Genomic DNA, 16,421 nt, shown 5'->3' with positions numbered 1-16,421 from the left:
CTGAAAGTCGCCGCCAGGGCGCACTCATTCCACTGAGTAAGCACAGACCATTTACGGAATCTTTGGCAGTAAATTTCCGCTTCATCTTGCCCCTGAGATAGGGACATCAAAGTTTTTTCTGCCTGAAGCTCCAAATGAGGTTCGTCATAAAGCAACCCCAAGGCCAGAAAAAACGCATCCACATTGAGCAACGCAGGATCCCCTGGTGTCAATGAAAAAGCCCAGTCTTGAGGGTCGCCCCGGAGCAAGGAAATCACAATCCTGACCTGCTGTGCAGGATCTCCGGCAGAGCGAGATTTCAGGGACAAAAATAATTTGCAATTATTTCGAAAATTCTGAAACCCAGATCTATTCCCCGAGAAAAATTCCGGCAAAGGAATTCTCGGCTCAGATACAGGTGCATGACAAACAAAATCTTGCAAATTTTGTACCTTCGTGGCGAGATTATTCAAACCTGCAGTTACACTCTGAAGATCCATTGCAAACAGGTGGACACAGAGCCATTCAAAGGAGAGAAAAAAAAAAAAAAATTTCAGCAGACTACTTATTACTCTCCTTTCTCAGCCAAGGATTTTAACCCTTTAGTGGGCCGGTCAAACTGTCATGATCTCAATGGCAAGAGATCATAGCATCAGCATATATAGGAACTAGCTCTTGGAAGATGGAAACTGAGCTGACCATGAACTAAACCTAACGCACAACTAGCAGTGGCCGGGTAGCATGCCTACGTTGATTCTAGATGCCCAGCACCAGCCGGAGGACTAAATAAAGCTAGCAGAGGAAAATATTAGTCCTAGCTCACCTCTAGAGAAATACCCCGAAAGGAGACAGAGGCCCCCCACATGTATTGGCGGTGAATCAAGATGAAATAACAAACGTAGTATGAAAATAGGTTTAGCAAATTTGAGGTCCACTTACTACATAGCAGAAGACAGAAAGGACACTTTCATGGTCAGCTGAAAACCCTATCAAAACACCATCCAGAAATTACTTTAAAACTCTGGCATTAACTCATAACACCAGAGTGGCAATTCCTGTTCACAAGAGCTTTCCAGACACAGTAACGAAACTACAGCTGTGAACTGGAACAAAAATGCAAAAACAAACATGGACAAGAGTCCAACTTATCTAGTAGTTGTCTAGGAGCAGGAACAAGCACAGAGAGGCTTCTGATAACATTGTTGACCGGCAAGCAACTAACAGAGCAGCAAGGTTATATAGCGACTCCCACATCTTGATGGGAACAGGTGAACAGAGAAGATGAAGACACCAGTTCAATTCCACCAGTAGCCACCGGGGGAGCCCAGAATCCAAATTCACAACAGCGTCCGCTCTTCACCAGTCGTTACACTGGCTGCCCATTCATTACAGGATACAATTCAAAGTACTTGTTCTCACCCACAAAGCTCTCCACTGTGCGGCACCCCCTTACATCTCCCTCATTTCTGGCTATCGGCCTAGCCGACCTCTGCGCTCTGCAAATAACTTTCGACTAGCCTCTGCACTAATCCGTACCTCCGACTCCAAGACTTCTCTCGTGCTGCGCCAATCCTCTGGAATGCTCTACCCCAAGATATTAGGACCATCCACAATTTGCATAGTTTTAGGCGCTCGCTCAAAACACATTTGTTCAGAGCGGCCTACCACTTTCACTAATCAAAGTCATTTTATGTTTGCGTGTGTGTGTAGCCCATTCACTATCTCCATCTATCCCCCACCCCCTGAAGATGGCTGGACCATCATTGTAAATACATAATTGTAAATACACACCTGTACTTTGTATCTCCCCCACCTCATTGTAGATTGTAAGCTCTCACGAGCAGGGTCGTCTTATTGTGCTTTAATTATTGTATCGTTAACGTTGTTACTTATGACTGTTGTGTTTGAAACTGTTAAACTGTAAAGCGCTGCGGAATATGTTGGCGCTATATAAAGATTATTATTATTATTAGGGTTATACACTAACTAAATGTATCCAAGAACACTTATTATTGTATGGCTGAGAAATGTAACCCAGCTAAATTTTGAAACTTTTTTTTTTGAGTCTTATATACAGTGGGGAAAAAAAGTACCATATTTTTCGTATTATAAGACGTACCCCAAATTTTGAGAAGAAAAACTTACTTGCATTACATTCTGATCAAAGACCTGATTTTATCAACCTCTGTCCTTTCTTTCCAATATGCGCAGAAATGATTGTCAGACGTTACTGTAGTTGAGGGCCATGTAGACTGCCTGACCGCAGATAAATTAACGCCAATCGGCTACATGCATGTCGTTCATTAATCAGTTAATTGCATCTTAAAGGGAACCTGTCACCCCCAAAATCGAAGATGAGCTAAGCCCACCAGCATCAGGGCTTATCTACAGCATTCTGTAATGCTGTAGATAAGCCCCCGATATATCCTGAAAGATGAGAAAAAGAGGTTAGATTATACTCACCCAGGGGCTGGGGTCCAATCCAATGGGCATCGCATTCCGGTCCAGGGCCTCCCATCTTCATAGGATGACGTCCTCTTCTTGTCTTCAAGCTGCGGCTCTGGCGTAGGCATACTTTGTCTGCCCTGTTGAGGGCAGAGCAAAGTACTGCAATGCGCAGGCGCCGGGCCTCTCTGACCTTTCCTACTGCAGTACTTTACGCTGCCCTCAACAGGGCAGACAAAGTACTCCGGAGCCGTAGCATGAATACAAGAAGAGGACGTCATCGTATGAAGATGGGAGGCCCCAGACTGGACCGCGACACCCATCAGACCAGACCGCAGCGGGACCGCCCCTGGGTGAGTATAATCTAACCTTTTTTTCTCATCTTTCAGGATACATCGGGGGCTTACAGAATGCTGTAGATAAGCCCCTGATGCTGGTGGGCTTAGCTCATCTTCGATTTTGGAAGTGACAGGTTCCCTTTAAGGCTGTGTGCACACGTTGCGGATTTCTATGCAGATTTTGTCGTTCAGTTTTTAAAAAATGCATTTTACCTGCGGATTTCCAGCCATTTTTGTGCAGATTTCACCTGCGTTTTACCACCTGCAGATTCCTATAAAGGAACAGGTGTAAAACGCTACAGAATCCGCACAAAGAATTGACATGCTGCAGAAAATACAACATAGCGTTTCCACGCGGTATTTTCCGCAGCATGGGCACTGCGGATTTTGTTTTCCATAGGTTTACATGGTACTGTACACCGCATGGAAAACTGCTGCGAATCCGCAGCATCAAATCCGCAGCGGATCCGCAGGCAAATCCGCATGTGTGCACATAGCCTTACAGTAGACAGGTCCACCCCACTTCTATACGTACATTTAGAGCATTGTGTTATTGGCATCTCCTGTTTACACAGGAGCATGTGCTTTCGAGAACGATGATATTTAAGCTTGCTTCAAAATCATCTAACATGGCGGATGAGCATTTTGGTCTCTTTAGACAGGTCTATTTAATTGGGAAACAAAACAAGCATTTATAGAATCTCAATCTCTGACAGCGGCATTTAAAGGGAACCTATCACCCCGTTTTTTTCCGTATGAGATAAAAATACTGTTAAATATGGCCTGAGCTGTGCATTACAATAGTGTAGTTTGTGGACCCCGATTCCCCACCTATGCTGCCGAAATACGTTACCAAAGTAGTCATTTTCGCCTGTCAATCAGGCTGGTCAGGTCGGATGGGCGTGGCTTCTTCCCCCAGATATTGCGTAGTTTTCCGTTGGTGGCGTAGTGGTGTGCGCATGTCCAACGTCCCCAATCCTGCACGGGGGGGTGAAAATAGCAGCGATGTCCGTTATTCCATTGGTGGTCGGTGGGCGCGGCCATCTTCCTTTGGCCGCGCGTGCGCAGAAGCGGCGCTCTGCTGGCCGCGGCTTCAGGAAAATGGCCGCCGCGATCTCCATCTGCGCACGCGCGGCATCCCGCGGCCATTTTCCTGAAGCCGCGGCCAGCAGAGCGCCGCTTCTGCGCACGCGCGGCCAAAGCAAGATGGCCGCGCCCACCGACCACCAATGGAATAACGGACATCGCTGCTATTTTCACCCCCCCGTGCAGGATTGGGGACCTTGGACATGCGCACACCACTACGCCACCAACGGAAAACTACGCAATATCTGGGGGAAGAAGCCACGCCCATCCGACCTGACCAGCCTGATTGACAGGCGAAAATGACTACTTTGGTAACGTATTTCGGCAGCATAGGTGGGGAATCGGGGTCCACAAACTACACTATTGTAATGCACAGCTCAGGCCATATTTAACAGTATTTTTATCTCATACCGAAAAAAACGGGGTGATAGGTTCCCTTTAACTCACGCTTACTGGAAGTGCGTCCTAAATACCGCCCACCGATGGGTTGGCATGACAACCAGAGGTCTCAACCAGACCTCTATGGTTGTCATTGCCAGATTGCTATGAGCACCACCCCGTGGTCGGCGCTCATAGCAATGAGCATTGTTTAAACACATAGGCAATCTGATCATCGCCTGTGTGTAGCAGAAGAGATCAGAGTACTGCAGATTCTAGTCTCCCATGGAGACCATTGAAGCATGCAAAAAGTAAAAAAAAAAAAAAAAGTTTTTAAAAATATAAAAAAACTAAATATAAAAGTTCAAATCACCCCCCTTTCGCCCCATTCAAAATAAAACAATAAAAAAATCAAATATACACATATTTTGTATTGCCAAGTTCAAAATCGCCCGATCAATATATAAAAAAAAAAGAATTATTTTATTTTACTCACCTATATAGCCCCATTATATTCCACCGCGCTTCACAGACATTGTCATCGCTGTCCCCATTGAGGCTCACAATCTAAATTCCTTATCAGTATGTCTTTGGAGTGTGGGAGGAAACCCACGCAAACATGGGGAGAACATACAAACTCCTTACAGATATGGTCTTTCGAACCCAGGACCTCAGCGCTGCAAAGCAGAAGTATTAACCACTGAGCCACCATGCTCAGGCTATATTAACATGCAACGTTTTTGCTGCACTTTTTTGGCAAAAAAACAACTGTCTTTTAGGGTATGTGCACACGCTGCGGATTTTGCTGCGGATCCGCAGCGGATTTGATGCTGCGGATCCGCAGCAGTTTTCCCAAAGTTTACAGTACCATGTAAACCTATGGGGAAAAAAAAATGCTGTGCACATGCTGCGGAAAAATCCGCGCGGAAACGCAGCGGATTATTTTCCGCAGCATGTCAATTCTTTCTGCGGATTCCGCAGCGGTTTTCAACCAGCACCAATAGGAAAGTGCAGTTGAAAACCCGCAGAGGAATCCGCAGAAGAAACCGCGAGAAAATCCGCAGTGAAAACCGCAGTGGTTTTGCACTGCGGATTTTGCAAATCCGCTGCGGAAATATCCGCAGCAGAATCCGCAGCGTGTGCACATATCCTTACAGTATTGGCAAAAGCTATGAGATTTCAGAGACCTCATGCACAGAATTTTTTTTTCCTGTCCGAATCTGAGAACTGCATTTTTTTTTTTTTTTTTTTAATCTTCAGCATATCAATTCTTTCAGCATTTTTAAGATGTTTGTGCAGCTTTTTCACCCATAGAACACAATGAGAAAGTACAAATATGTTACAAACAAGGCAGCAAAGCCTCTTCTTACAGTGATTTTGATGGGAAAAAAAAAAAACTTTATTAAACAGTACATCTGTAATAATAATAATCTTTATTTTAATATAGCGCTAACACATTACGCTCTACAGTTTGCACACATTATTGTAGACATGTAATCTGCACAACAAGCACACAAAAACACAACAAAACCTGCACTTTTAAAGGGAACCTGTCACCCCGTTTTTTCCGTATGAGATAAAAATACTGTTAAATAGGGCCTGAGCTGTGCATTGCAACAGTGTATTTTGTGGACCCCGATTCCCCACCTATGCTGCCGAAATACGTTACCAAAGTAGTCGTTTTCGCCTGTCAATCAGGCTGGTCTGGTCAGATGGGCGTGGTGTCTTCCCCCAGATCTTGCTTAGTTTTCCGTTGGTGGCGTAGTGGTGTGCGCATGTCCAAGGTCCCGAATCCACTGCACAGGGGAGTGAAAAGAGCGCGATGTGCACTATTTCATTGGTGATCAGTGGGGGCGGCCATCTTCCTTTGGCCGCGCGTGCGCAGAAGCGGCGCTCTGCTGGCCGCGGCTTCAGGAAAATGGCCGCGGGATGCAGCGCGTGCGCAGATGGAGATCGCGGCGGCCATTTTCCTGAAGCAGAGTTCGCATCTCTGCTTCAGGAAAATGGCCGCCTCGATCTCCATCTGCGCACGCGTGGCATCCCGCGGCCATTTTCCTGAAGCCGCGGCCAGCAGAGCGCCGCTTCTGCGCACGCGCGGCCAAAGGAATATGGCCGCCCCTACCGATCACCAATGAAATAGTGCACATCGCGCTCTTTTCACTCCCCTGTGCAGTGGATTCGGGACCTTGGACATGCGCACACCACTACGCCACCAACAGAAAACTAAGCAAGATCTGGGGGAAGACACCACGCCCATCTGACCAGACCAGCCTGATTGACAGGCGAAAACGACTACTTTGGTAACGTATTTCGGCAGCATAGGTGGGGAATCGGGGTCCACAAAATACACTATTGCAATGCACAGCTCAGGCCCTATTTAACAGTATTTTTATCTCATACGGAAAAAACGGGGTGACAGGTTCCCTTTAATACGGCGCTTTTTACTGCCAATGGAGCAAGTTTTGGTTGTAGGAAAAAATGGTGCAAAAGCACAGCGTGTGAACATAGCCTTATATTGCAGTGTAAATGGAGCTTTGGCTGATGTATGACATCCGGATTCTACTTTGTTAGCACATTGCATGTCAATCACACAGAGTGGAGACATGATGGCCATGTGATGGTGGTGCCGCTAAGGCCAGCGTCATACTCAGCGTAGGGAAATACGGTCCGTTTTTTACGGCCGTAATACGCAGTAATTTTCCCAAAACACTGTTCCGTATTCAATGCGAGGATGCGATTTTTACAGACAAATGTATCCGTGTGTCATCCGTATGGCATCCATATGGCTTCCGTACGGCGATTGTTTTTGTGCAGGCTTGCAAATGGACAAATCATGGATCCATCGGCTAAAATATTCCTGAATATTACTTTTCTGAAAAGTTCCCAGGCTCGAGTTCATATGAGTTCATCCAGCAGAGGGCGCATCACCGCGACTCCAGGTAACTATAGGACATTCCCCTGCATTCCATTCATTCACCAAATTTTACAGACAGGAGCACAGCTGCATTAGCAGAGCTCCTGGTTGTAAAATGATTTAACCCATTCAGATGGATTTACAGCGTGGGACAAGACTGATCGACGGAAGGTATGGAATATTGTTGTTTGTTTTGTTTAACTTTATTTCAGGTGACAAGGGTCTTCAGGTGGATTGAGAGTATAATAAAATATTAAAACACCGTGTCTTTATTTCATTAAAATACTTTTTAATAATGTGTGTGTGTGTTTTATTAACCATTTCGTACTATTGGATTAATAATGGATAGGTGTCATAATTGACGCCTCTCCATTATTAACCTGGCTTAATGTCACCTTACAATAGCAAGATGACATTAACCCTTCATTACCCCATATCCCACCGCTACACAGGAGTGGGAAGAGAGAGGCTAAGTGCCAGAATAGGCGCATCTTACAGATGTGCCTTTTTTGGGGTGGCTGGGGGCAGATGCTTTTAGCCAGGGGGGGTCCTATAACCATGGTACCTCCCTAGGCTATCAATATCTGCCCTCTGTCACTGGATTTCCCACTCTGGCGGAGAAAATTGCGCGGGAGCCCACGCCAATTTTTTCCAGGATTTAACCCTTTAATTTAATAGCTAGAGCTTCAAAATTTTACACACAGACACTTGTTACATTAGTAAAGAGGAATATGTTAAAAAAAAATAAATAAAAAAAAAAAGGGATATGAGATGGTTTACTGTATGTAAACCATGTCTCATATCATGTCGGGTTTGGGAAGGAGATAGGAAAAGCCGGCAATTGAATTACCGGCTTTTATGCTATCTTGCGCTGAATTAAATATAAATAAATATATATATATATGTGTGTCTCACTGACATATATATATATCCCTATTCTATGTGTAGACATTTATTCTACCTGTTCTATTCTGTCAGTGTGATTTTACTGTACACCGCACTGAATTGCCGGCTTTTCTAGAGAACACCGCTGCGTATTTCTCGCAAGTCACACGCATGGTTCGTGTGTAATCTGTAATTTTCTCGCCCCATAGACTTTCATTGGCGGATTTTTTGCGCAATACGCTGACAAACGCAGCATGCTGCGATTTTCTTCGGCCGTACAAGACCGTATAATACGGATCCGTAAAATACGGCAGATAGGAGCAGGGCCATAGCGAATCATGGTACCGTATGCAATCCGTATTTTCTGCGCCTCTCAACCGTAAAACACGCCAGTGTGACGCCGGCCTAATTCTTACACTACAATAAGGGCTTATTCTCTCCGGAGCCTTTATCATGCCTATTGCCCCATATTCTGCAGGGGTAACTGCGATGTAGCAGAGCTATTGTATATGTGCTTTCTGCCTTCTCCTAACTGGGAAGGAGACAACTGATCAGCTAATTCGCATTTGTTTAGTCCGTCTTCTAGATCTGTTTCTTTCATACCCTTCTCTCTTTTCCTCTTGGAGACCATTTGGATCAGTGACCCCAAGTCATTGTGAGCTATCCATGTTATTCCTGATGACTTGTGATTTGTACGTATTTCCTAAGTTCTGTTGCTATCTGAACTCTATGTATCTATCAGTAAAGATTCATTAAAGGGTTTTTCCATTCGATATATACTTTTATATATGTAAAATAACAAATGGAGCAGGCATTCATCCATCCTAGGTCCTGCACCGGCTTTCCTCTGATGCTGCTATCTCTGTGATATGCCTACAAGCTCACATTACCGCTGCAGCCAGTCATGAGCTCACTGGCTCGTGCTGTCTACATCAGCAGAGCTCAGTGATTGGCTGCAACGGTGATGTGTGCTGTGACCACTGGTAAGACACATTACCCAGGGAGGCTATATTTATCATGGGCACCACGAAGTAGGTTCATACTCGGGTACTACCCTTGTGAGGGCGGGAGTTTTCTGCAGAAGGCACGACAGGAAAAGTCAGATCCCAAACCCCCCCCCCCTCTTCATTTCGGTCTCACCTACCCAGGTCCTATACGGAACCTTGGAGAATCAGGAGACAACTGGGAGAGATTGTACCATTTTATTAAGCGCACTGGTATTTGTGAGCACTTTGTTTGACTGCTATTTTATGTATATATATATATATATATATATATATATATATATATATATATATATATATATATATATATTAAATGTTAAGTTTTATGAAGTTTAGGAGCTGGCTATGCTAGATAGTGTATATTTATACTAGTCAGATTAATCTAGAGCAGATTGCTCGGATTCGGTTTGCTGAGTAAACGTGCTGAAGACACTCAGCACCCGAGCATGCTCAGATAACACCTTATCCAGGAACGCTCACTCATCACTACTAGTGACCTCTGAAATCAAAGAGCAGTATTACTTATTTTAATACTTGGAGCTTCCAATCCTGATTGAAATGGTGAATTCTCATCCTTTTCAAAAAGAATCATTGTGAAGCATTATGATGTTCTGGAGCAGCTGGGGACACATTTTTCCCAGAGATAAGCACAACCTTAGCCCTGAAAATGAATAAGCACTTGTGTCCTGTCTGCCTCCACGCCATGATCCACTTGTGTGTACCTAGTGAACTTCGCTCTCCGGCTGCACTTGCGCACTCACTACAAGGCTGATGCAACAGTCACATAACGGGAGGGAGAGGGTTACCGTAAATACTCTAATACACACGTGTCTTTACCATGTGTCCAGAACTGATCAGGCCGCAGCGGAGTGTTGTTCCTTGCAAGTTCTTTCTATAGTTTGTATGCTGTGCATGAGATGAGCTTTGTTCACATCTGCATTTGTTTCTGTTGTTCTGCTCCATCATAGAGCAGAATGAGAAAAATGATGGAAGTGCTGGGTCCGTCACATGATGGACACTAATGGTTCTCAATGAACTCTACTGACTGTAAGGGTATGTGTCCACGTTCAGGTTTGCTTCAGGCTTTGGTCAGGATTTTATGCAGGTAAAATCCTGACCAAAAATGCACCTGAGGTCACTGGCAGGTCACCTGCGGTGTTCCTGTGTGTTTTGCTCATTGTAGCAACATGCTGCGTTCTGAAAAAACACACCGCATGTGCATTTTTGCGGGAAAAACGCATTAATTTTTTAATGCACAGTGGAGACGGGATTTATTTAAATCCCCTCCACTATGCTGTAACATCTGGATGCTGCGTTTTTGACGCTGCGGCTCAGCGCTGCGTCAAAAACGCAGCGTTTCCTGAACGTGGACACATACCCTAAGGGTATCTTTCCACGTTCAGGAAACGCTGCTTGTTTGACGCTGCGCAGCAGCGTCAAACAAGCAGCGTCCAGATGTTCCAGCATAGTGGAGGGGATTTTATGAAATCCCGTCTCCACTATGCGTGGAAACCCGCACGCGGCGGCCCTGCGACTACGGACATGCTGCGCGTCTTTTCAGATCGCAGCATGTCCGTACACCTTGCGGGGATGCAGCGTCCCCGCAAGGCATAACACAGGGCGCTATGGGAGAGAGCGATCATCCCGGATGTGAAGAGTTAACACATCCGGCATGATCGCGTCCCAGAAAGGGGGCGGGGCTTAGCGCCGAGCGGCTTTGCCGCTGCGGCGATACCGCCGGCCATCCTGAACGTGGAGACATAGCCTAATGGGGCAGTCCGTCTATTCTGTGCCATATTGTCTGGCATTTTAGGCTATGTGCGCATGATGAGTATTTGCTTGCAGAAATTTCTGAAAGGTTTCTGCATCTCTTGGCAGCAAAAACGCGCGTTTTGGTGCCTTTTTGTACAGTAATGAAGGCTTTTTTTTAGCTAAATAAAGATATTAAAAAACAAAAAGTTTTGTGATGTAATTTCTTGGTTCAAGACCACCTTTTTCATTCTGATGCAGTAGCATGAGAGTAAGGGGAGATTAGGGCTTGGTGTAAACAGCTGTCAATGACACCTAGCCCTAGGCTTAGTAATGAAAAAGTGTCAGCCCGACACCCTCATTACTAAGTCGGTAAGTAAACACACATACATAAACACACACACACATTGTCACCAGCCTATGTAGGAACGTTAACAGAATTAACCTACATAGCCTGTAACCAAACAGCAACTGTTAATTTTAAAGAAAAAAAAACATTTTGTGGGTTCCCACATAATTTTAATAACCAGCAGAGAGAAAGCCGACGGCTGATGTTAATAATCTGGGAAGTACCCAATAGCCATAATGGTTCCCAGGCTATTAATATCAGCTCACGGTTGTCAGCTTAGCCTTTACAGGCTAATTTACAGCATGACCCCCAGAAAAAATTGACATAGGGTTCCCCTATAAAATCTAACCAGCACAGACTAGGCAGACAGCTGCGGGATGATATTAATAACCTAGGAAGGGGCCATGGATATTGGCACCCTCCTATACTAAAAACATCAGCTCTCAGGAGCCCCAGAAAAGGAGCATCTATAAGATGCACCAAATCTGGCGCTTAGCCTCGCTCTTCCCACTTGCCCAGTGGGATGATGGTTGGGAGGTTGCTGTCACCTTTGAATTGTCAGGTGACATGAAGTCCACAGGTTAGTAATGGAGAGGCGCCTATAAGACGCCCCCATTACTAACGCCATAGTAATATAAAAACACACACATCCAGAATAAAGTCCTTTATTTGAAATAATGACACAGACTCCTTTATTGAATCTAAATTAAACCATACTCACCGGACGCCTAATCCACTGACTGCAACAAAAATAAAATAATAAACCACAATATTCCTCACCTGTCCGCAGAGAAGATAATCCATAATGTCCCACGATGAGCTCATGACTTTGAGAGCAGTCACTGATGTGACTGCTCTCAAAGACAGCCGGTGATACGCTGACAGGAGGTAATTGCTCCTGCACTGCATAACTGAGTACCGTATTTTCCGGCGTATAAGACGACTGGGCGTATAAGACGACCCCCCAACTTTACCAGTTAAAAAATAAAATCTTCTTAAAAGTCGGGGGTCTTCTTATACACCCTATGTCGTCTTATAGGGCCGGTGAATATGTGCCTTTTGGGGGGGGGGGGAGTGATCCTGATGAGGACGAGGGGGCGTCTCACAGGAAAGTGAGTATCCCCCATTACCTTATCATAGCGCTGCAGCGTGGGGTCTCTGTGCTGGGAGCGGCGGCTGCTGTGCTGTGCTGTGCTGTGCTGTGCTGTGGCGGCTCCTCTTCTGCAGTGTGGGGCCTCTGGTGCTGTGGGGCGGTGGCGGCGGCGTATCTTCATACAGTCGGGGCTCCTCCGGCATCTCAAAGACTGGAAGCCCCGCCGGCAACTCCATGGGTACAATGCGGTCAGGTGGCCTCCGGGAAAATGGCCGCTGCTCAGATTCAGATCTCGTCCCGAGATCTCGGGAGACGAGATCTGAATCTGAGCAGTGGCCATTTTCCCGGAGGCAGCTCAATAGGTGCGATGCGGTGGCCCGGCCGCTGGGGGCTGCGCATGCTCAGATTCAGATCTCAACGAGATCTGAATCTAAGCAGCGGCCATTTTCCCGGAGGCCAGCGCATTGTACCGATGGAGTTGCCGGCGGGGCTTCCAGGCTGAGATGCCGGAGGAGCCCCGACTGCATGAAGATACGCCGCCGCCGCCACCGCCCCACAGGCCCCACACTGCAGAAGAGGAGCCGCCACAGCACAGCAGCCGCCGCCGCTCCCAGCACAGAGACCCCACGCTGCAGCGCTATGATAAGGTAATGGGGGATACTCACTTTTCTGTGAGACGCCCCCTCGTCGTCATCAGGATCACTCCCCCCCCCACCCACCATATACACCCGGCGTACAAGGCGATTCCCGGCGTACAAGACGACCCCCGACTTTTAAGAAGATTTTCAGGGGTTAAAAAGTCGTCTTGTACGCCGGAAAATACGGTAAGTTCACCAGAGTTCATCAGCAGATCAGCGCCGGTGATTTCCCTTACAGCACCACTGCTGCGTGAGAAAGTTCTCACACAACGGTGGTGCCGTGAGAGCACTGGAGCTCATCAGATGATGAACTGCGGTGAACTTACTCATGGTAGATCAGTGATACACCGCGGGAGTAATTACCTCCTGTCAGTGTATCGCCGGCGGCCGAGTAGAGCAGTCACATCTCTCGCTGTGAGACACTCTGGATTACGTGGACTGCAGCGGACAAGTGAGTATATTGTGGTTTATTATTTTTGTTTTTTTTCTAAAAAATATGGGCATCGGGGATTGGGCGTTAAGGTGAGTATGTTTATTTTTTATTTTACATTTGTCTAGGAGACAAAGGCATTGGAGATTTGGTGTTAGGTGAGTATAATGTGTTTTTTTATTTGAATATGTATGTAATTATTTTACATGTTTTTTTTAGTGTGAGCACAGGTGGATGCTGACCAGAGACTACTTCTCCGATCGTTACTGCCGAAAAGAACCACCGCGCTTGCGTGGGAAACACCATAGGAAGATGGTAAAAACGCAAACAAAAACTCAGCAAATCCGTAAACTGTTTTATACCTGCGTTTTTCCTGTGGATTTGACTGACTCAATTGAACATACCAAACAAAACACCCTCACATAAAGGCCAAATGATAGAAAATATAAACTTTTATTGATCTAAAAAACAGCATATATAGCATATAAAATAGTAAGGGGTCGTGACCACCAGTGCAAGAGCAATGGTGGGTCACACACAGGAATCAACCTCAATAAACACACGCGCCTGCATTGTAGGTGTCTGGCAGACGCCGAACCACTTCCGGTTCTTGGTGCCGCACGTGTGGCCATGAACATTACCGCAAGGCGCGCCTGTGCTGTGAAACCAGCACTTTACGGCCACAGCGGTACTCACGGTATGTGGGCTTAAGGTATGTTGAGTCATCACTATGCATGGTCACAGGTGTTGGTGGTGTTATTTCCTATCCTTCCTCTTTCTTATTGGTCATGACCAGTATATAACCCCCTTCTGGCCAGGACCCAACCACCCCGGACGAAGCATTTCGGTGCGAAACGCGCGTCGGGTGTGGTGGGTCCCCGGGTTCTTCCTCCTGGTAACTATATTTATGTTATTCTCATGCAGTATGTTTGTACTTTTGCCAAGCTACCTTAGCTGACTGACTCTATGTTTGGACATCGCGTTATATGCCATATGTATGTACCTATTATGCTCTATGCGGATGGATTTTTTATACCTGCTATATATTTGTTGCCATATGTGTTCCATCAAAAAGTACTCTCTGCTGCCTCACTTTTGTGTTTATTGAGGTTGATTCCTGTGTGTGACCCACCATTGCTCTTGCACTGGTGGTCACGACCCCTTACTATTTTATATGCTATATATGCTGTTTTTTAGATCAATAAAAGTTTATATTTTCTATCATTTGGCCTTTATGTGAGGGTGTTTTGTTTGGTATGTCATTATGGTTGTACCTTCACGGCCTAATTAGGGATATCTGTTTGGTGTTTCTTGACTCAATTGAACTCAATGTGTGGAAAACGCTAAAAATCCGCACAAAGAATTGACATGCTGTAGAAAAAAAATGCACTGCAAATACTTAAGGAAATTTACTGATCATGTGCACAGCACTTCAGGATTGTCATTGAATTAGCTTGCATAAGGATTCCATAGCGTTTTTGGCCCATTTGCCTGTGGAAAAACTGCCGCGAAAACGCACAAAGGCATCAGTGATGGAGGCTCCAGCACAGAGGACAACACCCAGCCTACGGACGGCTCTGGGTCAGAATCTTGTGTCTCCTTGATTTATTGTGCCACCTAGGCACATTTGTCATTTCTATAATATTCAAGTGGACCTATAAGTTCAGTTCAGTTAAAAAAAGGTGAGTGGTCACGGTGGGGACGTTATCCTCTGGGTCGGGACATTTCAACCTTTTTAAGCACATCAGCATTTTTATTTTACCACTGCTGTGGTGTCTCCAAGTTCCCTTCCCATAGTAATATATCTACCAGCCATCGTCTTCTGTTAACAGCACCACCTTGGTCAGTCTCCAGCAGTTTGGGACCTGGTGGATCACTTCCGTATTTGCTGAGTGATCCACAAGCCCCAACTCAATGTAAGTCTGAGAGTCAAACTGAGGCCCGAATGAGGCTTATAGACTTCCGTTGAGAGTTTGCGATTATTACCTCTGCCTTTGGGTCCGTTGGAAGCTACAGTCACACGATGGTGATGCGGGACTGAAGCGGCGCCTGGAAGAGAAGACAGCGGTTGGTGAGTATAATACGTACTTGGGTCAAGGAACTTATGTTGGTGGCACCACTCCAGCACTGAAATAAAGAAACACTGTAATGGTGCTTTGACAGGTACCGTACTCCCCAGACGTTCCAACGGAGTAACCCCAGAGAAGCAATCAGCTATAAATTTCATGAAGGTAAGACCTCAAAACACTGGACTGTAGCAAAAGAGCAGATGACTATTTTACATTTTTCCTCCATATGGGTTTGGTATGCATAAATTACCTGGTGGCGGTCATTGAAGGCTGTGTGGGTAATTTTACATTCAGGGCTAGTCACATCTTCAGTGATGGATATAATTGTAAGGTACTTGTAAAAACAAGCAACTTTCCAATATACGCTTAACTGAAATTCTGCCCCTTGCCCAGGTTCTGGTCAACTGCAGTTGTCTATATGCAGTATTAAAGAATGCACAGTGCTTACAAGCTGTTTTCTATTGAGCTTGTAGGTACTGGGCTAAAGCAGGCTAGATTGCTGGAGCGCAGTTGTCTCTCCTGATCCTGGTCAGTTTCAATGCCATTGCGCTACTCCGATGCTGCATCATTTAGTAGCCTTGGGGAGCGCAGTTTGGGCCAGAGATGCCACCATGCCCCTGCATATACAGGTCCTTCTCAAAAAATTAGCATATAGTGTTAAATTTCATTATTTACCATAATGTAATGATTACAATTAAACTTTCATATATTATAGATTCATTATCCACCAACTGAAATTTGTCAGGTCTTTTATTGTTTTAATACTGATGATTTTGGCATACAACTCCTGATAACCCAAAAAACCTGTCTCAATAAATTAGCATATCAAGAAAAGGTTCTCTAAATGACCTATTACCCTAATCTTCTGAATCAACTAATTAACTCTAAACACATGCAAAAGATACCTGAGGCTTTTAAAAACTCCCTGCCTGGTTCATTACTCAAAACCCCCATCATGGGTAAGACTAGCGACCTGACAGATGTCAAGAAGGCCATCATTGACACCCTCAAGCAAGAGGGTAACCCAGAAAGAAATTTCTCAACAAATAGGCTGTTCCCAGAGT

The sequence above is a fragment of the Ranitomeya variabilis genome, chromosome 3 (genome assembly GCF_051348905.1).
Source record: "Ranitomeya variabilis isolate aRanVar5 chromosome 3, aRanVar5.hap1, whole genome shotgun sequence".
Lineage (NCBI taxonomy): Eukaryota > Metazoa > Chordata > Amphibia > Anura > Dendrobatidae > Ranitomeya > Ranitomeya variabilis.
The sequence above is the reverse complement of the archived record's forward strand: the minus strand, read 5'-3'. Positions refer to the sequence as shown.